This window comes from Heloderma suspectum, chromosome W (assembly GCF_057233095.1).
Source record: "Heloderma suspectum isolate Gila_16-S chromosome W, 16-S_ref, whole genome shotgun sequence".
Lineage (NCBI taxonomy): Eukaryota > Metazoa > Chordata > Lepidosauria > Squamata > Helodermatidae > Heloderma > Heloderma suspectum.
The window spans coordinates 66,574,280-66,599,827 of NC_139475.1; positions in this window are offsets into that span (position 1 = coordinate 66,574,280).

The window sequence follows — 25,548 nt, forward strand, 5'->3', positions numbered from 1 at the left end:
TACACAGAATTTTAGAATCTGGAGATACCTTGGAGACCATCTAGTCTGACCCACTGCTCAAGGCAAGAATCTTGCAACTTCACCATCCCCAAGAGGTGGCCGTTCAGCCCAATTAAATTCATCCAGCAAAGGAGAACCCACTTCCTCCTGAGACAGTTTTGCTCCAGTGCCAAACAGATCTTACAGTTAGGAAGTTTCTCCTACTGTTTCACTGAAACCTGTTTCCCTGCCAGTTACACCCATCGATTCTAGTCCTGCCCTCTGGTGCAACGGGGGACAAGTTTTCTCCTTGGTCCTCTGACGGCCCTTCAGAGAATGCCATGCTCTCATGACTCTCCTTAATTTTCTGCAGGTAAACCTGCTGTCCTGCCTGGTCACCAACTGATTTTTGAAAGTAATGGAGTAAAGAGCAGGTAAAAATGGCATTTCTGCCTTCCAAACAGGCACACCAGTGGTAAGAGAGAGGCCAAGAAGCACTTTAAAGGCTTCATGTGGAATCAGTCTGAGAGTTCCAGTGCGGGGGGGGGGGGGAGCACTTCATGTCTGCAGAGAACTGTGCTCTCTCAACACCCCATGACTGGCAAATCCAAAATTATGCAAAATAAGATGATCCATGCACATTCCCCCTATTTGCATAATGAGTCCTGGCTGCTTTTCTTGGCACACAATTAGAATATTGTTTCAGCTCAGACAGGCTTATATATAGCCCTGGTCTGTTTGGATGCAAGGGAAGGTCACCATTCCAATAGGAGGTTCTGTCTCCCATCTTGAGCCTGAGGTCAGATCCAGGTCCTACTCTTAGCCATGCAGGATGCGGGCAAAAGAGGACAATGCCTTTGAGCATTCCCAGAGTAGGAAATGCTACTCTGTAGATGCTCAAGGACATTGCCATGTTTGCCCCCAAGTCCTACCAGCAAAGTGCTAACAAAGATTCACTCCTGGGGCCAATTTAAGGGCCCTTGAAAGCCCTAAGCAGTTTGGGACCAGGCAAACTAAAGGATCGCCTTCACCCATCCATACCAGCCCACACCTTAAGATCAGAGGCGCTGCTCTCTGGGCCAATGGTGAAAGCAGTTCGGGGGAAGTGCCAGACGACTGGAGGAGGGCTAATGTTGTCCCTACCTTCAAAAAGGGTAAAAAGGAGGAACCTGGGAACTACAGACCAGTCAGTCTGACATCAATCCCTGGGAAAATTCTGGAGCAGATCATAAAGCGATCCATCTGGAAGCACCTTGACAACAATGCCGTGATTACTCGACGCCAACATGGATTTGTCAAAAACAAGTCCTGCCAGACAAATCTGATTCTGATCTCATTTTTGGATCAAGTCACCTCCCTTGTAGACCGTGGGAATGCTGTAGACATCATATACCTCGACTTCAGCAAAGCTTTCGACAAAGTGCCCCATGATACCCTGATGAGCAAACTAGCTCAAAGTGGGCTAGATGAAACAACGATCCGGTGGATCCACAGTTGGCTACAGAATCGGACTCAAGGAGTGCTTATCAATGGGACCTTCTCAAACTGGGGAGAGGGAACGAGCGGGGTACCGCAGGGCTCAGTCTGGGGCCCAGTGCTCTTCAACATTTTTATTAATGACTTGGAGGAGGAGGTGCAAGGAATGATGATCCTATTGGCAGATGACAAAAAATTGGGTGGGATAGCTAATACCCTGGAAGACAGAAACCAATTTCAAAGTGATCTTGATAGACTGGAGCGCTGGGCTGGAAAACAACAGAATGAAATTTGATAGGGAGAAATGCCAAGTTCTGCACCTAGGAAAAAGAAACCAAATGCACGGTTACAAGATGGGGGATACGTGGCTCAACCACACTACAAGCGAGAAGGATCTTGGAATTGTTGTTGATCACAAGCTGAATATGAGCCAACAATGTGATGTGGCTGCAAAAAAGGCAAATGCTCTTTTGGGCTGCATTCATAGAAGCATAGATTCCAATCCTGCGAAGTACTAGTCCCCCTCTACTCAGCACTGGTTAGGCCTCATCTGGAGTACTGTGTCCAGTTCTGGGCACCACACTTTAAGAAGGATGCAGACAAACTGGAGAGGGTTCAGAGGAGGGCAACAAAGATGATCAGGGGACTGGAAACAAAGCCCTATGAAGAGAGACTGAAAGAACTGGGCATGTTGAGCCTTGAGAAGAGAAGACTGAGGGGAGATAGGATAGCACTCTTCAAGTCCTTATTTTTTTATTTTTTTATTGCATTTATATCCCGCCTTTTTTCCACTTGCAAGGAACCCAAGGCAGCTTACATTATCCTCCTCCTGTCCATTTTATCCTCACAACAACAACCCTGTGAGGTAGGTTGGGCTGAGAGTGTGTGGCTGGCCCAAAGTCACCCAGTGCGCTTCCATGGCCGAGTGGGGACTAGAACCCGGATCTCCCGGCTCCCAGTCCAACACTCTAGCCACTACACCACACTGGCTCACCACACTTTCAGTCCTTGAAAGGTTGTCGCAGAGAGGAAGGCCAGGATCTCTTCTTGATCATCCCAGAGTGCAGGACATGGAATAATGGGCTCAAGTTCCAGGAAGCCAGATTCTGGCTGAACATCAGGAAAAACTTCCTGACGGTTAGAGCAATACGACAATGGAACCAATTTCCTAGGGAGGTGGTGGGCTCTCCCACACTGCAGGCGTTCAAGACGAGGCCAGACAGCAATCTGCCAGGGATGCTCTGACTTGGATTCCTGCATTGAGCAGGGGGTTGGACTCGATGGCCTTGTAGGCCTCTTCCAACCCTACTATTCTATGATTCTACTATGCCACATCGTCTCTATAATAAGAGATTGTCTAACTGCTGGAGGTTCAATGTGGCTAATCCTTCTTTTAAACACATGTTTTGGCAATGTCCAGTAGTTGCTTCTTTTGGGGAGGAGGTTATTATATGGATAAATATTGCACTGGAACAGTCTTTAATTTGCTGATTTCATTTATTTATTGCATTTATATCCCACCTTTTTTCCTCTTGCAAGGAACCCAAGGCAGCTTACATTATCCTCCTCCTCTCCATTTTATCCTCACAACAACAACCCTGTGAGGTAGGTTGGGCTGAGAGTCTGTGATGGGCCCAAAGTCACCCAGTGAGCTCTGCACCTTTCTGTCAGCTAAAAGACTGATATTACAACATCTGGAAGGATAAACACTCACCCCCTATAATGCAATGGATTGAGGACCTTACAACACTTTCAATATTTGAATGGGTGGCATATCTTCGAATGGATACTTATCTGGATATCTGGTCCGCTTTTGTTGAAGCTTATGTATAATTGCTAGAAAGTTGTATTTTCACATCTGTGCATTTCATAGGCATTCATTGCTATGGATAGATACAAATCCAGGTATGTACATTTTTAAAAAAACCTGGGGGGAAAATAAAAATAAAAAAAAGTTGGTGAATATTAGGGACACGGTTTTCTCTGCGGTGACCCCTCCCCGAAATACCCTCTCCAGGGAGATCCACATGGCCCCTTTTTTATGAGTCGACCACTAGTGCTGCGTGTTCTGCATGACAACAACTCTCCACAGTCTCATTCCCTGAGACCTTCTCTGTGTCCCCTCCTTCAATGGAACCTCCATGTTCACAAGAAGTGTATCTCTGATGGCCAGATGGGAGGAGCGTTCTCCAGGGGAGGAGTGTTCTCCAGGGGAGGGTTACCTAGGGATATCAGAGAAATTCACAATGGATTCAAACGAGTGCGGATTTCTATGAATCCGACCTGTGGATTCTGCAGCAGACCAGCTTTTTCCATGTTGTGTGGATTCCACAGACTTGCAGACCCAAGTCCACCTATTCCTAGTTCATAGAATCCTAGAGTTGGAAGGCAGGTCTCAGAGGCTGTCTACACTAACCCCCTGCTCAAGGCAGGAAATCCAGATCCCATTGCTGAACTGCTCTTGCTGTTGAGATATTTGTCCTAATGTTCAACTGAAATATACCTTCCTGTCAGTAAAGTCCCTGTGACTGAGTCCTTTGCCCTTAGGGTAGTGTGGCCATGTGTCCTCTTTTACTGAGGACAGTTCTCTAGATTTGGCTGCCTAATCTAAGTTGAGTTTATCCATTGAGAACCATAAAAATCTGTTGTCTATCCATACTTTGCACCTGGGCAGCAGACTGAACAGGTAGTTGCATCACATATGCGGAGTGTCAGTAACAGCCACCCTGGCTGCAAAGGGCTTTGGTTCTAAGGGGCACATGCGTGGTGAGACACCATGAGATCACTGACTGTGACGTGCCAGGCTGGGGCTATGAGTACAACCGCAAAATGCTCCCCCCAAACACCATTTTCTCTCAAGGCAACTTGGCAGCAATCCGTCGCCTTTTCCAGAAGGCACTTGAAATTGCAATATGGTAAAACTGTACATGGCATGGACACCCAGCAGTGCTTGACAGCTTCTCCAAGCTGCGAGCAGCTGGAGACATTTACAGCCGAAACACCCCTGCCCTCCCTGCCCCGAAAGAGAGAGGTTAACCTTGAAGTCGCGGAATCCTTCTGGCTTTCAGAACTTTGGAGAAAATGTTTTCTTTTCTGTTCTTTAACCCCACTAGGGGGGTGCAACTCTGAGCAATTCTTAAAAAAAAAAATGTTACAATGCCTCAATTCAGACGCAGTAGAGCTAAGCTGGAGACCAGAATAAAGGACATTATAGGACAGGAAGAATCTGTGATTTATTCATTTAACTTTCCCACAGTAAGGGCTTGGGGTTATGCAAGAAGGGTAGGGAGCCTCTTTCAGCCTGAGGACTGAATTCCATTTCAGAGAAGCTCCAGGAGGCCGCATTCCAGTGGTGGGTGGGACCAGAGACAAAAGGGGTGTGGCCAAAAATACAAAAAAAAATCCAGCAAAATCCAGTGTGAACTTCTTATTGCCAGTAACTAAATCTTGGGGGAGGCAGGAGCTGACTCTGCCAGTAACTAAACCAAAACTAAAATGCTCACATTCTGGGAAACCACCAAATGATTTATGGTTGGGGGAACGGTTCCCATCCCTGCATTATCCCAGTGCTGGATGCAACTTTCCCCCTTCTCCCTCACCCCCACCCACCCACTCTCAGCATGACAGATCCACCTGCAACCATGGTTGCCTTGCCCCCCCCTCCATACTCCAGTTTGAGATGGCATGGGGCTGTAAGGGGCCAAGGCCCCCAGGCCCCAATCTGCATTCCCCCAAATGTCCAGCTGCCATGTCCTACTCTGGCAGTAGGGCACCCAATCCAGCATGGCTAATGCTCAGGAATTATGGGAGCTGTAGTCCAAAACACCTTTCCCTGTCCTGTTCCTACAGATCCGCCTCTTCCAAACCTGACCTTTGAGCACTCCCTTACTGGGACAAATCCAGTACCAGGGCGGATCAGCTGATAACCTTTAACCTTCAGAAATGTGTTTCAGCGCATGACTTGAACTTGTCGGATGGGGACAAAAAAGCAAAATGCCACATGCCTTTCCAACCCGGGAGCAAACCAACTACGAGTTGTGAGCATCCAAGAAGCACCATTATAAAAGAAAAAAACAACTGGATTTTTGTTATAGATTACCACATGACCCCACCACTGGAGGATGTGCAGTTCTGGAGCGCAATAGGAAAAAAACTCAGAGCTGACCCAAGTGAACTTGCCACAACGGGGAAATCAGTCCTGGGTTCCACTCTGCACTCATCCCGTTCCTACAGCCCCCAAGTTGAAAGCAATGGTTACTCTCAGATGTTGGTACTTTTATACCTGTGGTTGCTTTTTTACACTGTGAAACATGTGGAATGTGTTGTCATTTTACATACAAAATTCTTCCCTGGAGGTTTTGACTTTACACATCTCCCAGAATATTGGAAAGATGGGATATTGATTCATTAACTAATTAGATGATTAAAAATAAAGGATATATCTCTTCACCTGGTGTCTTCCTGAACCCTTTTTCAACCCAGGGGTGGATAGCAGAGAAATCAAAATAAACCCAGTACTTAACAATGTACACACTCCCCTCGTGCACATGCTACAGAAATGATTGCCTGTCCAAGATCTGAGATGCATCGACATATTTCCAGATTGCTTTTATACCATATGCCACTGTACTCTGCGTTTATCATCCCAGCAATAAATTCCCAACCCTGGTTCTGCATTTGCAAATTAGAACTTCCATGTTGCCTGGTGGGCCTGGATTTGTGAGATAAGGTGGTAGAGACCTGAGGTTACAGAGTGGACTGTACTACTCCAGAATGCAGGTTATGGAATACCATGTTTAAATGCTACACACACACACACACACACCCCAACAACAAAAATTCCCTACTAGAAGAAAACTAGCACCTCAAATAAAAAGGCCATCACACTGCGCCCTCCACATGCGGTGTTAGATTTCTTTCTGCAGGGGAGTTGCTGTTTTTCAGTGGGCAGGGCATTCACAAATATGATTTCATCACCACCACCACCTGCAGCCTGAAGGGGTAGAATCCATTTTATCACCCCAGGGCTTGACCATCTCATCCTTTAGCATGGAGACATCTTGACTAAGAAAGCACTGAAAGGGTAGAGAATTTATTTTAAATTTTTCCTTCTATTCTCTCTTCAACCTCCCTGCTGATATGGTTAAACGCTTCTTCTGAGAAGCAATTTGATCTGGTTTTTCTTTTTAAAAGATCTCAAGTATACGTCCTTAAACCAGCAAGGGGGGGATCACCCAGTTCTACACCTCTCTTTGCTTCCCATTCTTCCCCTTTTCACGCCTTCCCCCTCCCGCCCCCTTTTCCTCCCCTTAGGGTCCAGGAACAACAGGGGGAGACACGTCTTACCTCTCAGTTCAGTCTCTCCCAAGTCATCCGTCAAAAAGCGCTCCCATAAAAGCACCGATCTTCCAAGTCCTCCAGAGCCATGAAAAGAATATCAGAACCAAACAATGCCACCCATGCACTCCCCACCACCTCCCCGCCCCCAAAAATTTAAAAAAAGAGCTCTGGGGGGACAAATCACCTTGTGAGGCCCATGTCCCCCCAGGAAGCCAAATCCAAATTGCAAGGCAGCCACTCCAAAACAGCCACCCAGCTTGGGTTTAATCCTCCTTCAAATTCCTACACTGGAGCATCTTATTCCATCTTCTGGTCTTCTCCTTGACCCATCCAAAGTGGCGTTACTCCCACAGCCCATCATGGAAGCCACTTGGCACCGAGGGGCATTGATCCAATATGGTCCAGCGATGGCACTCCAAAATTATTGGACTCGCTGAGGACACCCAGTCCTTTCTCTCTCTCAATCTCTCGACCTCTCTCTTTCTCCCAGTGGTTGGAGGTCCTACCACATTTTGTGAACCATGCAGGTAGACTCCATCACCTGGATCAATTCTCTAATTTGTTGACCAGCACTTATTTCACTTTGGCCAGATTCAATCCTTCTTGCCAGACACTCTTTCCCTGTGCCACCTTGGGCAATCTGGTGGAACTGATTTTCTCTAGTGGTTTGATTTGTTGGTTGGTTGGTTAGATGGTTTTCTCACCCCCTTCTCAACAAAGAGAAAGGGCTTCAGGCCCACAAAGGCCCAGACGGATTGCCCGCTTGGATAAAACTCACCCATCCTCCATGAAACGCATCTGGAGCATGCTTTCTCTGGCATGTGTCTCTCATGTGTCTCTTGTACATATACTCTCATTTGAATTTTCTCACTTTTCTATCCAGCTGACACCCACAGCTCAGCAATCCTTTGCAGAGTGGAGAGAAAAAAGGGGCGGGGGGGGGAGAAACCAAAGAAAGGCTTTAAAAAATCAATAAAGCAGATAGCTTCTGGATCTGTCACTTTTAAAGGTGCCCTTTCCCTCTTCAGCAGATTTTTTCCCCACCCCTCTTTAGCAATCTTCACTGCCTTTCTCTGCTGTCTGCTGGAACTTTTGCATTCAAAGCCACGCATGGGAAACCAAACAAAATATCAAAAGGATTTGCGAGTGAGTGAAGACCCGAGTGTGTGTTTGGTGGATCTGTTCCCTTCCTTCCAGCTTTCCAGATGGGGAGGGAGTTGGGAGAGGCGAAGGAGAAGGTATTAGCCACAGAACTGAAGATGTGAGGGGTGGGGTTTGAACAAGCCCCTCCTCCCAAACAAAGACAGAGGGTTTCAGGTTTCCCCCAAAGCCCCAAAGGTTAGGGATGTCTCTCCTAAGAAGAGCAGAGCTGCTTCACAAAAGCCACAGGAAGGAAATTGTGAGGAAACAGAATGAAATTGAGATGCCGGGAAGGGTGTTTAGACTGGAGGAGTTATTTTCTTTTAAAGACCAGGTGAGGAGCTTGATTCGAAACGAGAAGATGTCATCTGAGCCTCTGCTCTCCGACACTTTCTTCAACATCTTCATTATCGAATTTAATATGCCATCCTCATTTTGTTCTGGCAGAGTATAGAGTTACCTAGGCATAATAATAATAATAATAATAATAATAATAATAATAATAATAATAATAATAATAGGCAGGTCTCTGCCCCTAGGAGCTTACAATCTAAAATAAGCCAATGTAATAAAGAGACAAAGTCTCAGGATGTTGGAAAAATATATGTGATTTTATTCCAAAAAGTAGCCCTACACGTTTTGGCCCTGACTATGTAACATTTTGTTATAAAAGTATAAAAATGACTGCATATCACACATTGTCGCCAGTCACAGGATTCATACTTGGAGACTGTCTTTTTCAGAGATCTCTGCAGGCATTTATATAGAAACAAAGTAAGCAATCACAGGCAATTTTGCAGTGTGATAATTAGCATTATTACTATGTTTTTAAATGTATTCTTCAATGTAGATTTATGTGCATTTGACCTTTTCTTCTTTAATCGAGCCCCTGAAGAAGGCCCATACTTAGGGCCAAAACATGTAAGACTACTCCTCAGAATAAAGCCACATGTATTTTTTTTCAGCATCCTGAGACTTTTGTCTATTTATTCCATTGAATCTAAAATAAGCAACAGAGTTAGGGAAGAAATGGGGAGACAAAGGGATGTAACAACACCGGACAAAGCAGTCCACATGCATTTAAAATGTGGTTTACAGTCCAGAATGAAGATTGTAAGGGGATGAGGCAAAGGCCCTGCAAAGAAGTTTGGGTTTTGAGATTGAGAAGGGTTTGGGGTGAAGGGAGAGAGGTGTAAATGGGGACAGAGAATCTTAGAGGTACCTTTCATTCTGGTCCATGCTTTTTCCTTTAACCGCACTGATTTAGTCACCCACAAAACCTTTGGCAATGCAAGGAACAAATAAAGCATCGTTCTTGTAGAACAGATAACAGTATTTCTGAGCTGGCAGGGGCTCCTCAACCAATAAGAGAGGCTTCCCCCCCATCCAGGCTCTCCCCCCACTTTCTCCTTCAATAAAATTCTGAGGTTTCCTCCTGTGTCTTGACAAAAATCACTCTCCTTCTCCCCTCCCCCATCCCACATTACTTCCTTCCTTAACCAACAATCATCACAGGAACACAGCGTTCCCCCTGCCTTGAAGCTGCCAAAGCTGTGAACAATCTCCTTCTCTCTCCCCGCCACCCTGCATTACTTCCTTCCTTCAATAAACCATCATTTCTCAATGCCCTAAATGATTGTGCCCTAGAACAGTTGGTCATGGAACTGACCAGATGGGAGGCAACCTCGCATTTAATCCTAAGTGGTGTTGCCCAGGACCTAGTACAAGAAAGTTGTCGAACCACTTGGAAACAGTGATCCCAGTGCGATCAGATTTCATGTATATTTAAGTGGAGGAATTAACATCTGTCCCTTTGTCATGGTCAGATCAGTTCCTGCTGAGGTTTAGACTCCTGGCAGCCTTCCCCCTCTGCAAGGGTGGGGGACCTATTAAAATGGTCTGCCCCCGGAGGCTAATGGATTCCGATGGATTCCAGAGGGCTCTGGGGGATTTTCCTGCTGGTATGGCTGGTGCTCCTGTCGAAGCCCAGGTCGCTCTGTGGAATGCAGAGATGACTCGGGCGGTTGACACGATCGCGCCTAAGCGCCCTCTCCCTCTGCGCAGAGCCCGGCCAGCTCCTTGGTATACACCTGAGCTGAGGGCAATGAAGCAAGAGGGGAGACGGCTAGAATGCAGGTGGAGGAAAACTCGTGCTGAGTCTGACCGAACACAGGTAAGAGCCCACTATCGAGCCTACTCTGTGGCGGTGAGGGTGGCAAAGAGGCAGTTCTTTTCCACCAGCATTGCATCTTCTCAGTGTCGTCCAGCGGAGCTTTTCCGAGTGGTTCGTGGCCTGTTACATTCTGCGCCAGGGAGAGAGACGGTGGAACCCTCGGTAGCACGCTGTGACAAGTTTGCGCGGCACTTTGAGGATAAAGTCGCTCAGATTCGTCATGAATTGGATACCATGATTAATGCAGTTCCATTGGTAGAGGCGTTCAGAGCACCGTCTGGTCCAGCTCTATTGGATGAGTTTCAGTTATTGAGGCCCGAGGATGCAGACAAGGTGCTTGGCCAAGTCCGGTTGACCGCTTGTGTGCTCGACCTTTGCCCTTCATGGCTTATTACACCAAACGAGGAGGGGATGTCCGGCTGGGTCCAGGAGGTTGTAAATTCCTCCTCAAGAGAGGGAGTGGTGCCAGCCGCTTTAAAAGAGGTGGTAATCAGGCCACTCCTGAAAAAGCCTGACCTGGACCCGCAGGACGTTAGCAATTATAGGCCGATGGCCAACCTCCCCTTCTGTCAGGGTGGAAACTGAGCCCAGAGAGCCTCAGAGCAGTTTGGATTCTGAGGAGGAACAGCTATCCATGGGAGAGGAGCGCGCTCATCCCTCCCAGGCCCTGCAGCTGGCAGAGATTCCTCCTGCCAGCATTCCAGACATAGATAGCGGTCCTGGGAGTGAAAGAGCATGGGAGGAGGGCTGGCTGGATGCTCGACGCAGACGCAAAGCGCGACGAGCGATGGAGGGCACGGAAAAGAGGCGTAGTGCCTGTTTGGCATGCAAGCAACGGCCGCCTCCCATGGACCCAAGGGAAAGAGGGAGGATCTCTCTCTAGCCCATAAGTTCTGGGTCTGTCAAGGGCTCCTTGGAGGCCACTCCCAGTCTAATCCAGTAGCCAAGTCCAGACACAGACAAATAGATTCTTTTCAAAGCTTTATTCCTCTTTTACAACTTAACAACTCTACTGTTAGCAACTAGATATGAGCAGCAGAGAACCTATGCCCTATGTTAGAACAGTTGGTCCCCGTTTGAAAGGGAGACCCCTGAACTTAAGGACTAGGGAGAGTCCCTCCCCTTTTCCCTTGGATTCTCTGGGCGCAGCCGTTGTGTGTGCGCCAACACTACGCCTCCTTTCTGCGCCCTCCATTTGGCGTCGCTCTCTGCGTCGGCATCGCACGTCCATCAAGTCTGCTTCCCGTGCTCTGTCACTCCCAGGACTGCTATCTAAGCTAGGAATGCTGGTGGGAGGAATCTCCGTCAGCTGTTGACCCTGGGAAAGAGGAGCGCGCTCGTCTCCCAGGAGTGACTCCTCTTCCTCAGAATCAGAACTACTCTGGGATTCTATGGGCTCAGTGTCCACCCTGACAGAGTCTTCAAGTGACTCTCTTTCAAACGGGGATCAACTGACTACTTGAAGCTTAGGCTACCCTGCTGTTCCTTGCTTTAGTCGCTGGTGATTAGCATCTGAAAGAGTCATTAAGTTGTAAAAGGATTAAAGCTTTGAAAAGAAATCCTTTCATCTGTGTCTTGAGTTGGCTATTGGAATCTACTGGGAGAAGCCGCCAGAGCGCTCCTGACACCTTCTGTCAGGGTGGACAATGAGCCCATAGAACCTCAGAGCAGTTCTGATTCTGAGGAGGAACAGCCGTCCGTGGGAGAGGAGTGCGCTCATCCCTCCCAGGCCCTGCAGCTGGCAGAGATTCCTCCTCCCAGCATTCCAGACATAGATAGTGGTCCTGGGAGTGAAAGAGCGTGGGAGGAGGGCTGGCTGGATGCTTGACGCAGAGAGCGATGAGCTATGGAGGGCGCGGAAAGGAGGCGTAGCGCCCGTTTGGCTCGCAAGCAACGGTCGCGTCCAGAGGACTCAAGGGAAAAGGGGAGGGACTCTCCCTAGCCCATAAGTTCAGGGTCTGCAAGTGATTCTCGTTCAAACGGGGACCAACTGTTTCCAACCCGGGGCATAGATTACTCTGCTGTTCATAGCTTAGTCGCTGGTGATAGAGTTATTAAGTTGTAAAAGGATAAAGCCTTGAAAAGAATCCTTTGACTGTGTCTGGAGTTGGCTACTGGAGTAGACTGAAAGAGGCCAGCTAGGGCCCCCTGAAACCTTCCTGGGCAAGGTGCTGGAGCGGGTGGTTGCAGGACAGCACCAGGCACTCTTGAACGGAACAGATTATCTAGATCCATTTCAGTCGGGCTTCAGGCCCGGTTTTGGAACGGAAACTTAACTGCCTCGGTTGCCCTGTGGGAAGACCTCTGCCGGGAGAGGGACAGGGGGAGTGTGGCCCTGCTGATTCTCCTGGACCTCTCAGCGGCTTTTGATACCATCGGCCATGGCACCCTTCTGGATAGGTTGCCTGGGTTGGGAGTTGGAGGCACGGCACTGCAGTAGTTCTGCTCCTAGAGTTGGTAATAGGGCAACTAAAGTGATCAAGGGACTGGAGCATCTCCCCTATGAGGGAAGGTTACAACAGCTGGGATTGTTTGGCTTGGAAAAAAGGAGGGTGAGGAGAGACATGAGAGAGGTCTACAAAATTATGCCTGGTGTGGAGAATGTGGATGGGGAGACATTTTTCTCCCTCTCTCCTAATTCTAGAACCCAGTGGGGTCACCCCATGAAGCTGACTGGTGGGAGATTCAGGACAGATCAAAGGAAGGACTTCTTTGCACAGTGCATAGTTAAGCTATGGAACTCACTACCACAGGATGTAGTGATGGCCACCCATTTGGATGGCTTTAAAAGGGGTTGGACAAATCCCTGGAGGAGAAGACTATCAATGGCTACTAGTCTTGATGGCTATATGCTCCCTCCAGTACCAGAGGCAGTGAGCCTGTGTACACCAGTTGCTGGGGAACATGGGTGGGAGGGTGGTGTTGCACTCATGCCCTGCTTGTGGGTCCCTGGTCAACAGATGGCTGGCCACTGTGTGAACGGAATGCTGGACTAGATGGACCCTTGGTCTGATCCAGCAGGGCTCTTCTTATGTTCTTAACATCTCTTAATAAGGGTCTGTTTAAGTCAGCAAATTGCTGGAGTTGTAACACAGCTAATGCTTCTTTTAAATATATGTTTTGGCAATGTTCAATAGTTACCTCTTTTGGGGAGGAGGTTATTATACAGAGAAACTTTGTATTGGAATACTCTTTAATATTTCTGATGTACTGTACATGTTCTCTTAAATTATCTATCTACTTCCTGGAAGTTAACGCATGGTCAGCATAAATGGATTCTCCATGCCCTTTTGACAGCTAAAAGACTGATAGGACAACACTGGAAGGATAAACATTCACCTCCTATAATGCAATGGATAGGGGACACCGCTTTCAACATTTGAACGGGGGGTGTATAGACGCCACCTGCGAACTTTGTTGAAGTTTATGTATATTTCTTAGAAAGCTGTATATTTATTAATTTTTATATTTATTTCATATGCATTTATGATTGATACAGTCAAATCTATGTAGCTACATTTCCTTGCCCCCATCTTTATGGTTTCATTTTGTTTTGTTGAAATTTCATGATAAAAAATTAATTAAAAAATATTGCTGCTGGGAAAACATATTTCCCCCCAGCTGTTGTAAGGATTGCAGGTAAACTCAGAGGGAAGATGGAAGCCTGAGTGGGCTGGCAGATGGCGTTGCTGTCCCTGCTAATAAAAAGGACCTGGCCTGGGGCTTCAATCCTGCAAACCTTGGCTCCACTACACTACTGCTGGCATGGATCTCCTGGGTTTCAGACAGGAATCTTTCCCAGCCCTACCTGGAAATGCTGGGATGGAACCTCAGACCTTTTGCATGAAGCATGTGTTCTACTGCTGAGTTATGGTCCTGTCCCTAAAAATAAAGCAGCTTTCTAGTCCTCAAGGTTCTGAATAAATGTCAAATTTATATAGGGCCATCAGAAGCTGCCCTATACAAAATCAGACCCTTGGTCCATTTAGCTAGTATTGCCTACACTGGTAGGGTTCACACAAGCCGACAAGCCAGAGGATGGGTTGAGTGTGGGTAGTTGTTGAATCGTGGATTGTCATTACATTTGAACCCTGCGGTGTGGTTTAACTATGGGTTGTTAACCACGAACAACCCACGAAGAGAACTCATGGTTTATTGTTGAGTTGTGAACTGTGGGTTGCCCATGGTTAACAAACCAGGGTTTGTTAGCATGGGCTGGGTCCACAGCACAACAACCCACGATTCAACAACAACCCACACTCAATCCATACTCTGGGATATTGTGCTGTGTGAACCAGGTCACTGACTGGCAGTGGCTCTTCAAGGTTTTTGATGTGGGTTTTTCCTGGCCTGACTTGGAGATGCTGGGAATTGAACCTGGGACTTCCACTTTCTGCATATAAAACATGGGCTCCATCACTGAGCAATGGTCCTTACCCTAAAAATTAAGTAAGATTCCAGTCCTTATGGCTCTGAATAAATGTAAGGATATCAGGGGCTGCCTTATCCTGAGTCAGAACCGTGGTCCATCTAACTCAGTATTGCCGACACTGACCAGAAGTGGCTCTCTGCAGTTTCAGACAGGGGTTTTTCCCCCCAGCCCTATCCAGAGGTTCTGGGGATTGAACTGGGGACCTTTGCTATGGATGCCCAGGTGATGAAGTGAACACAGTAATATTTAAGCAGCAGTGAAACTGACAAGGCCTCTTTCTCCTCCTCTGCAGCATGTCTGGAGGAACCAAGTGAAACTGACATCATCTGCATTTTCACAGCTGCTTAAAAATTAATACATGATAGCTGCAGGAGAGCGGTGAACAGGTGCTTAGAGAGGGCTGCCCTCCCATTTTTCATTGCCTGGAAGCACCCCAAATGAAATAAAAAAAACCAAAAACCATTGCTATTGTTAATCGGGAGTCTTCATTTTACAGACGCAGGCTGGTTGTAGGAGAGAGCGCCTCTGTACATCAACAGAGTTCTGTTTTAGTCCTGTTGTTTTAAATCTGTTATTGTATTTTAAATCACTGCATTGCTGTGAGGTTTTATTCTGGTTTTACTTTTATACTGTAGTTTTAATGCTTTTATATTTTAGATTTTTATGTTGCATTTGGTGGTTTTAGTTGTTGTGAACCGCCCAGAGAGCTTCAGCTATTGGGCAGCATAGAAATGTAATGAACAAACAAACAAACAGGCAAGCACACACTGCAACCCACACGTCTAGCATCGTGTTCAACATAATGTTTTCCCAGCTTCAAGCTCTATCATATCTTTTCGAAGTGATTGGGCACTCTCTCTCTCTCTCTCTCTCCCGCCTCCTTCCAAGGGATGCCCCCCCTGCTTTGCGGTCCAGGAAAACCTCAAGAAAATAGAGAACCACTCAGAAGCATCAAAAGAGCAACAAGAAATGATAAAAGTAAAACGTTCCTGGCCAAAGCCAGTAGCTGCTAAGCAAACAGCTTAATCCAAACCAGGCTTAAGGACAGCAGAAGGGAAAACAAGAGAAGGCAGAGCAAAAACACAATGCAGTTGCCAAGAAAGAAAAAGGATATAGGAGACAGACAGACAGACAGACAGAGAGACAGACAGACAGACAGACAGACACAAAAGAGAGAGAGAGAGAGAGAGAGAGAGCATGATTAAGTTCTGGTTCCAGTTCAGTTGTAGCAGAAGTTATTGTAGTTCCGTTTTGGTTCACATAGGTGCACAGTTTGAAATCTCTGGAGTAGAAACATTGTCACATATTATTCTTCATCTCGAGAAATAATTCTTCTATGTTCTTCTTCTTTCTGGGAGGTTTGCTAAGCAATTCAGCACCGGAGTGGAACCAGTTCAATCCCAGCTCACGCAGGGAATCTTAAGTCCAATCCACACTTCACTTTGCTCTCTTGCAAAAGTGGGCTGGAGTAAGTTAATGGGGTCTACTTTGTTGCAACAAAGGCCTGTTTCTTACTGGGGTGGGAGGCATTTTGTCTCTGAGCTGTGCCACGCCACGCCAAGCTGGGGGTGGGGGTTGGTGGGTGGGAATAGGACTCACATGGTTGAAAGCTCCTCCACACAATAAAGAAAAAGGAAAACAATCCATCCACACAGAAAACCACCATGTCAGGGAGTCGAAGGCTATACCAGGAGCTTTTGTGCTGACTTATGGTGTTCTCCCCACTTCATGGATCACTGCCTTGTTGTGGCGAAGGGGCTTGCGTAACTCAGTGAAGCCATAAGCTATGCCGTGCAGAGCCACCCAAGACGGACAGGTCACGGCAGAGAGTGAGCCCCCCCCCCCAGGTTAATGAGAAAGATCTTCCCTCAGATGAGCCCTCCTTCTGTGTCTCTGCATGAGACATAGTTCCGAGTGTGTTTTCTGACTGAAGGATTGGTGACTTGTGTGGGGAAGCAACAGGCCACCTCCTCTGTTGGCAGAAAACTTTGCACTGTCCTCAAGCTTTAAGAGGGACTGAGTGATCCAATCAGAATTAATCCCCCCAGGGCTTGATTGGAAGAACAGCACAGGAAATCATGCAGCGAAATGGCAGGCATTCCCCTCTCTGAGTAGGCTTACAACTAACTTCTTGCGACACACAAGGAGATGTCCTCTCATGCCGTTTGGGAATGAACCATTTTTGGGGCAGGCATGAAAGTGCTCTATGCAGTTGTCTAGACAGAGCTTAATAAATCCAGATCAGCTAAGCCACTTTTAAATTCATGCCTCTACGAAATAAGGTCAAATGGTTCCTTATTTCTGCTCAAATCAAGCAGTGTAAGGTGAAATGGTTCCTTATTGTGTGTGAGTGTTTTAAATGTCTCTGTTTCTATTTTCTTTTGGAGAAAAAAGCCACCATAATATCTTTCAGGTGGCCACCAGTCACACCCCCTTCCACATCTGGAAACCTCCTTTACTGGGGCAGCTGGAAAAGTTTAACATCTAAAATCTGCGGTGGCATGACTGGTACACTGGTGTTGCTGATGCTGCCTCTCTCCCCTTTGGACTGAGGAGATGAGTCAACACAAAAGACATACGTGGAAATCACCCCATAGCTTTGGCCCTGTGGAGGGGGGCAGGGGAGAGTTAGTGCGCTCAACACCATGGCACATTTTAACATGGGGTGGGGTGAATCCTGGGCAGAAGCATTCCATGCTTTCTCTTTTGTTCTGCTTTGTCTCCTCTTGTATTTATTGATTGATTTGATTTGATTTGTACCCCGCCTTTCTACCAAGAAAAATGGCACTCAAGGTGGTTTACAATCACAAATAAAAATAGATTAAAACAATAATCAAACAAATGCATCCAAACACAATTAATAACGCAACAACGACAGAATAAAAACAGACCAGCTCACACACCAAAGGCCTGCTTGAATAAAGAGTTCTTTCTTACTTGCAGAAGGGCAGCAGAGAGGGAGTGAACCTAGCCTCCTTTGGGAGGGAGTTCCACTGTTCCACAACCTTGGAGCAGTCACCAAAAAGGCCCTGTCTCACATTGCCACCACACACACCTCTGAAGGTGGCAGTCCCAAAAGAAGGGCCTCTCCAGAAGATCTTAAGGACCAAGCAGGCTCATATGGGAGAAGGCAGTCTTTCCGGATGTTTGGATCTGGTGCAGAAATGTGGTAGAACTCTCCTGATTGCTGAGAAGGACAGTAAAAGGCATAGAGCAGCTTACCAACATGACATACATGCCGCGGATCGCAGTGCTTGTACTTTTTGAAAAGGGTTTCTGTGCAAAACCAAAGCCCAGTTCTTTCACACAGATACACTGCCTTCTCCCATAGTGTGGAGCAGTGGTTACAGTATTGGACTGGGAATGCCATTGTTGTTGTTCAGTTGTTCAGTCGTGTCCGACTCTTCGTGACCCCATGGACCATACCACGGCAGGCCTTCCTGTTCTGCGCTCTCTCCCGGAGCGTGAAAGCCAAAATTTTGCAACAAGAAGCTCATGATCAGAGCCATAGTCAGCTCCCGGTCTTGTTTTTACTGACTGTATAGAGCTTCTCCATCTTTGGCTGCAAAGGACATAATCAATCTGATTTCGATATTGACCATCTGGTGATGTCCATGTGCAGAGTCGCCTCTTGTGCTGTTGGAAAAGAGTGTTTGCTATGGTCAGCGTGTTCTCTTGGCAAAACTCTATTAGCCTTTGTCCTGCTTCATTGTGTACACCAAGGCCATGCTTGCCTGTTATCCCGGTGATTTCTTGACTTCCTACTTTGGCATTCCAATCCCCTATGATGAAGAGGACATCTTTTTTTGGTGTTAGTTCTAGAAGGTGTTGTAGGTCTTCATAGAACCCATCAACCTCAGCTTCTTCGGCATCAGTGCTTGGGGCATAGACTTGAATTACTGTGATGTTGAATGGTTTGCCTTGGATTTGTACTGAGATCATTCTGTCGTTTTTGAGATTGTACCCCTGTACTGCTTTTCCCACCCTTTTGTTGACTATGAGTGCTACTCCATTTCTTCTAAGGGATTCTTGCCCACAGTAGTAGATATGACGGTCACCTGAATTAAATTCGCCCATGCCTGTCCATTTTAGTTCACTGATTCCCAAGATGTCGATGTTCAATCTTGCCATCTCATGTTTGACCACCTCCAGCTTACCTTGATTCATTGATCTGACATTCTAGGTTCCTAAACAATATTGTTCTTTACAGCATCGGATTTTCTTTTCACCACCAGACACATCCACAGCTGAGTGTCCTTTCGGCTTTGGCCCAGCTGCTTCACTCTTTCTGGCGCTACTTGGGAATTCCCTCTGCTCTTCCCCAGTAGTCTATTGGACACCTTCCGACCTGAGGGGCTCATCTTCCGGCGCCATATCTTTTAGCCTTGTGATACGTTCCATGGGGTTTTCTTGGCAAGAATACTGGAGTGGGTTGCAATTTCCTTCTCCAGTGGACCATGTTTTGTCAGAACTCTCTGCCGTGACCTGTCCGTCTTGGGTGGCTCTGCACGGCATAGCTTATGGCTTCACTGAGTTACGCAAGCCCCTTCGCCACAACAAGGCAGTGATCCATGAAGTGGGGAGAACACCATAAGTCAGCACAAAAGCTCCTGGTATAGCCTTCGACTCCCTGACATGGTGGTTTTCTGTGTGGATGGATTGTTTTCCTTTTTCTTTATTGTGTGGAGGAGCTTTCAACCATGTGAGTCCTATTCCCACCCACCAACCCCCACCCCCAGCTTGGCGTGGCGTGGCACAGCTCAGAGACAAAATGCCTCCCACCCCAGTAAGAAACAGGCCTTTGTTGCAACAAAGTAGACCCCATTAACTTACTCCAGCCCACTTTTGCAAGAGAGCAAAGTGAAGTGTGGATTGGACTTAAGATTCCCTGCGTGAGCTGGGATTGAACTGGTTCCACTCCGGTGCTGAATTGCTTAGCAAACCTCCCAGAAAGAAGAAGAACATAGAAGAATTATTTCTCGAGATGAAGAATAATATGTGACAATGTTTCTACTCCAGAGATTTCAAACTGTGCACCTATGTGAACCAAAACGGAACTACAATAACTTCTGCTACAACTGAACTGGAACCAGAACTTAATCATGCTCTCTCTCTCTCTCTCTCTCTCTCTTTTGTGTCTGTCTGTCTGTCTGTCTGTCTCTCTGTCTGTCTGTCTGTCTGTCTCCTATATCCTTTTTCTTTCTTGGCAACTGCATTGTGTTTTTGCTCTGCCTTCTCTTGTTTTCCCTTCTGCTGTCCTTAAGCCTGGTTTGGATTAAGCTGTTTGCTTAGCAGCTACTGGCTTTGGCCAGGAACGTTTTACTTTTATCATTTCTTGTTGCTCTTTTGATGCTTCTGAGTGGTTCTCTATTTTCTTGAGGTTTTCCTGGACCGCAAAGCAGGGGGGGCATCCCTTGGAAGGAGGCGGGAGAGAGAGAGAGAGAGAGAGTGCCCAATCACTTCGAAAAGATATGATAGAGCTTGAAGCTGGGAAAACATTATGTTGAACACGATGCTAGACGTGTGGGTTGCAGTGTGTGCTTGCCTGTTTGTTTGTTTGTTCATTACATTTCTATGCTGCCCAATAGCTGAAGCTCTCTGGGCGGTTCACAACAACTAAAACCACCAAATGCAACATAAAAATCTAAAATATAAAAGCATTAAAACTACAGTATAAAAGTAAAACCAGAATAAAACCTCACAGCAATGCAGTGATTTAAAATACAATAACAGATTTAAAACAACAGGACTAAAACAGAACTCTGTTGATGTACAGAGGCGCTCTCTCCTACAACCAGCCTGCGTCTGTAAAATGAAGACTCCCGATTAACAATAGCAATGGTTTTTGGTTTTTTTTATTTCATTTGGGGTGCTTCCAGGCAATGAAAAATGGGAGGGCAGCCCTCTCTAAGCACCTGTTCACCGCTCTCCTGCAGCTATCATGTATTAATTTTTAAGCAGCTGTGAAAATGCAGATGATGTCAGTTTCACTTGGTTCCTCCAGACATGCTGCAGAGGAGGAGAAAGAGGCCTTGTCAGTTTCACTGCTGCTTAAATATTACTGTGTTCACTTCATCACCTGGGCATCCATAGCAAAGGTCCCCAGTTCAATCCCCAGAACCTCTGGATAGGGCTGGGGGGAAAAACCCCTGTCTGAAACTGCAGAGAGCCACTTCTGGTCAGTGTCGGCAATACTGAGTTAGATGGACCACGGTTCTGACTCAGGATAAGGCAGCCCCTGATATCCTTACATTTATTCAGAGCCATAAGGACTGGAATCTTACTTAATTTTTAGGGTAAGGACCATTGCTCAGTGATGGAGCCCATGTTTTATATGCAGAAAGTGGAAGTCCCAGGTTCAATTCCCAGCATCTCCAAGTCAGGCCAGGAAAAACCCACATCAAAAACCTTGAAGAGCCACTGCCAGTCAGTGACCTGGTTCACACAGCACAATATCCCAGAGTATGGATTGAGTGTGGGTTGTTGTTGAATCGTGGGTTGTTGTGCTGTGGACCCAGCCCATGCTAACAAACCCTGGTTTGTTAACCATGGGCAACCCACAGTTCACAACTCAACAATAAACCATGAGTTCTCTTCGTGGGTTGTTCGTGGTTAACAACCCATAGTTAAACCACACCGCAGGGTTCAAATGTAATGACAATCCACGATTCAACAACTACCCACACTCAACCCATCCTCTGGCTTGTCGGCTTGTGTGAACCCTACCAGTGTAGGCAATACTAGCTAAATGGACCAAGGGTCTGATTTTGTATAGGGCAGCTTCTGATGGCCCTATATAAATTTGACATTTATTCAGAACCTTGAGGACTAGAAAGCTGCTTTATTTTTAGGGACAGGACCATAACTCAGCAGTAGAACACATGCTTCATGCAAAAGGTCTGAGGTTCCATCCCAGCATTTCCAGGTAGGGCTGGGAAAGATTCCTGTCTGAAACCCAGGAGATCCATGCCAGCAGTAGTGTAGTGGAGCCAAGGTTTGCAGGATTGAAGCCCCAGGCCAGGTCCTTTTTATTAGCAGGGACAGCAACGCCATCTGCCAGCCCACTCAGGCTTCCATCTTCCCTCTGAGTTTACCTGCAATCCTTACAACAGCTGGGGGGAAATATGTTTTCCCAGCAGCAATATTTTTTAATTAATTTTTTATCATGAAATTTCAACAAAACAAAATGAAACCATAAAGATGGGGGCAAGGAAATGTAGCTACATAGATTTGACTGTATCAATCATAAATGCATATGAAATAAATATAAAAATTAATAAATATACAGCTTTCTAAGAAATATACATAAACTTCAACAAAGTTCGCAGGTGGCGTCTATACACCCCCCGTTCAAATGTTGAAAGCGGTGTCCCCTATCCATTGCATTATAGGAGGTGAATGTTTATCCTTCCAGTGTTGTCCTATCAGTCTTTTAGCTGTCAAAAGGGCATGGAGAATCCATTTATGCTGACCATGCGTTAACTTCCAGGAAGTAGATAGATAATTTAAGAGAACATGTACAGTACATCAGAAATATTAAAGAGTATTCCAATACAAAGTTTCTCTGTATAATAACCTCCTCCCCAAAAGAGGTAACTATTGAACATTGCCAAAACATATATTTAAAAGAAGCATTAGCTGTGTTACAACTCCAGCAATTTGCTGACTTAAACAGACCCTTATTAAGAGATGTTAAGAACATAAGAAGAGCCCTGCTGGATCAGACCAAGGGTCCATCTAGTCCAGCATTCCGTTCACACAGTGGCCAGCCATCTGTTGACCAGGGACCCACAAGCAGGGCATGAGTGCAACACCACCCTCCCACCCATGTTCCCCAGCAACTGGTGTACACAGGCTCACTGCCTCTGGTACTGGAGGGAGCATATAGCCATCAAGACTAGTAGCCATTGATAGTCTTCTCCTCCAGGGATTTGTCCAACCCCTTTTAAAGCCATCCAAATGGGTGGCCATCACTACATCCTGTGGTAGTGAGTTCCATAGCTTAACTATGCACTGTGCAAAGAAGTCCTTCCTTTGATCTGTCCTGAATCTCCCACCAGTCAGCTTCATGGGGTGACCCCACTGGGTTCTAGAATTAGGAGAGAGGGAGAAAAATGTCTCCCCATCCACATTCTCCACACCAGGCATAATTTTGTAGACCTCTCTCATGTCTCTCCTCACCCTCCTTTTTTCCAAGCCAAACAATCCCAGCTGTTGTAACCTTCCCTCATAGGGGAGATGCTCCAGTCCCTTGATCACTTTAGTTGCCCTATTACCAACTCTAGGAGCAGAACTACTGCAGTGCCGTGCCTCCAACTCCCAACCCAGGCAACCTATCCAGAAGGGTGCCATGGCCGATGGTATCAAAAGCCGCTGAGAGGTCCAGGAGAATCAGCAGGGCCACACTCCCCCTGTCCCTCTCCCGGCAGAGGTCTTCCCACAGGGCAACCGAGGCAGTTAAGTTTCCGTTCCAAAACCGGGCCTGAAGCCCGACTGAAATGGATCTAGATAATCTGTTCCGTTCAAGAGTGCCTGGTGCTGTCCTGCAACCACCCGCTCCAGCACCTTGCCCAGGAAGGTTTCAGGGGGCCCTAGCTGGCCTCTTTCAGTCTACTCCAGTAGCCAACTCCAGACACAGTCAAAGGATTCTTTTCAAGGCTTTATCCTTTTACAACTTAATAACTCTATCACCAGCGACTAAGCTATGAACAGCAGAGTAATCTATGCCCCGGGTTGGAAACAGTTGGTCCCCGTTTGAACGAGAATCACTTGCAGACCCTGAACTTATGGGCTAGGGAGAGTCCCTCCCCTTTTCCCTTGAGTCCTCTGGACGCGACCGTTGCTTGCGAGCCAAACGGGCGCTACGCCTCCTTTCCGCGCCCTCCATAGCTCATCGCTCTCTGCGTCAAGCATCCAGCCAGCCCTCCTCCCACGCTCTTTCACTCCCAGGACCACTATCTATGTCTGGAATGCTGGGAGGAGGAATCTCTGCCAGCTGCAGGGCCTGGGAGGGATGAGCGCACTCCTCTCCCACGGACGGCTGTTCCTCCTCAGAATCAGAACTGCTCTGAGGTTCTATGGGCTCATTGTCCACCCTGACAGAAGGTGTCAGGAGCGCTCTGGCGGCTTCTCCCAGTAGATTCCAATAGCCAACTCAAGACACAGATGAAAGGATTTCTTTTCAAAGCTTTAATCCTTTTACAACTTAATGACTCTTTCAGATGCTAATCACCAGCGACTAAAGCAAGGAACAGCAGGGTAGCCTAAGCTTCAAGTAGTCAGTTGATCCCCGTTTGAAAGAGAGTCACTTGAAGACTCTGTCAGGGTGGACACTGAGCCCATAGAATCCCAGAGTAGTTCTGATTCTGAGGAAGAGGAGTCACTCCTGGGAGACGAGCGCGCTCCTCTTTCCCAGGGTCAACAGCTGACGGAGATTCCTCCCACCAGCATTCCTAGCTTAGATAGCAGTCCTGGGAGTGACAGAGCACGGGAAGCAGACTTGATGGACGTGCGATGCCGACGCAGAGAGCGACGCCAAATGGAGGGCGCAGAAAGGAGGCGTAGTGTTGGCGCACACACAACGGCTGCGCCCAGAGAATCCAAGGGAAAAGGGGAGGGACTCTCCCTAGTCCTTAAGTTCAGGGGTCTCCCTTTCAAACGGGGACCAACTGTTCTAACATAGGGCATAGGTTCTCTGCTGCTCATATCTAGTTGCTAACAGTAGAGTTGTTAAGTTGTAAAAGAGGAATAAAGCTTTGAAAAGAATCTATTTGTCTGTGTCTGGACTTGGCTACTGGATTAGACTGGGAGTGGCCTCCAAGGAGCCCTTGACAGACCCAGAACTTATGGGCTAGAGAGAGATCCTCCCTCTTTCCCTTGGGTCCATGGGAGGCGGCCGTTGCTTGCATGCCAAACAGGCACTACGCCTCTTTTCCGTGCCCTCCATCGCTCGTCGCGCTTTGCGTCTGCGTCGAGCATCCAGCCAGCCCTCCTCCCATGCTCTTTCACTCCCAGGACCGCTATCTATGTCTGGAATGCTGGCAGGAGGAATCTCTGCCAGCTGCAGGGCCTGGGAGGGATGAGCGCGCTCCTCTCCCATGGATAGCTGTTCCTCCTCAGAATCCAAACTGCTCTGAGGCTCTCTGGGCTCAGTTTCCACCCTGACAGAAGGGGAGGTTGGCCATCGGCCTATAATTGCTAACGTCCTGCGGGTCCAGGTCAGGCTTTTTCAGGAGTGGCCTGATTACCACCTCTTTTAAAGCGGCTGGCACCACTCCCTCTCTTGAGGAGGAATTTACAACCTCCTGGACCCAGCCGGACATCCCCTCCTCGTTTGGTGTAATAAGCCATGAAGGGCAAAGGTCGAGCACACAAGCGGTCAACCGGACTTGGCCAAGCACCTTGTCTGCATCCTCGGGCCTCAATAACTGAAACTCATCCAATAGAGCTGGACCAGACGGTGCTCTGAACGCCTCTACCAATGGAACTGCATTAATCATGGTATCCAATTCATGACGAATCTGAGCGACTTTATCCTCAAAGTGCCGCGCAAACTTGTCACAGCGTGCTACCGAGGGTTCCACCGTCTCTCTCCCTGGCGCAGAATGTAACAGGCCACGAACCACTCGGAAAAGCTCCGCTGGACGACACTGAGAAGATGCAATGCTGGTGGAAAAGAACTGCCTCTTTGCCACCCTCACCGCCACAGAGTAGGCTCGATAGTGGGCTCTTACCTGTGTTCGGTCAGACTCAGCACGAGTTTTCCTCCACCTGCATTCTAGCCGTCTCCCCTCTTGCTTCATTGCCCTCAGCTCAGGTGTATACCAAGGAGCTGGCCGGGCTCTGCGCAGAGGGAGAGGGCGCTTAGGCGCGATCGTGTCAACCGCCCGAGTCATCTCTGCATTCCACAGAGCGACCTGGGCTTCGACAGGAGCACCAGCCATACCAGCAGGAAAATCCCCCAGAGCCCTCTGGAATCCATCGGAATCCATTAGCCTCCGGGGGCAGA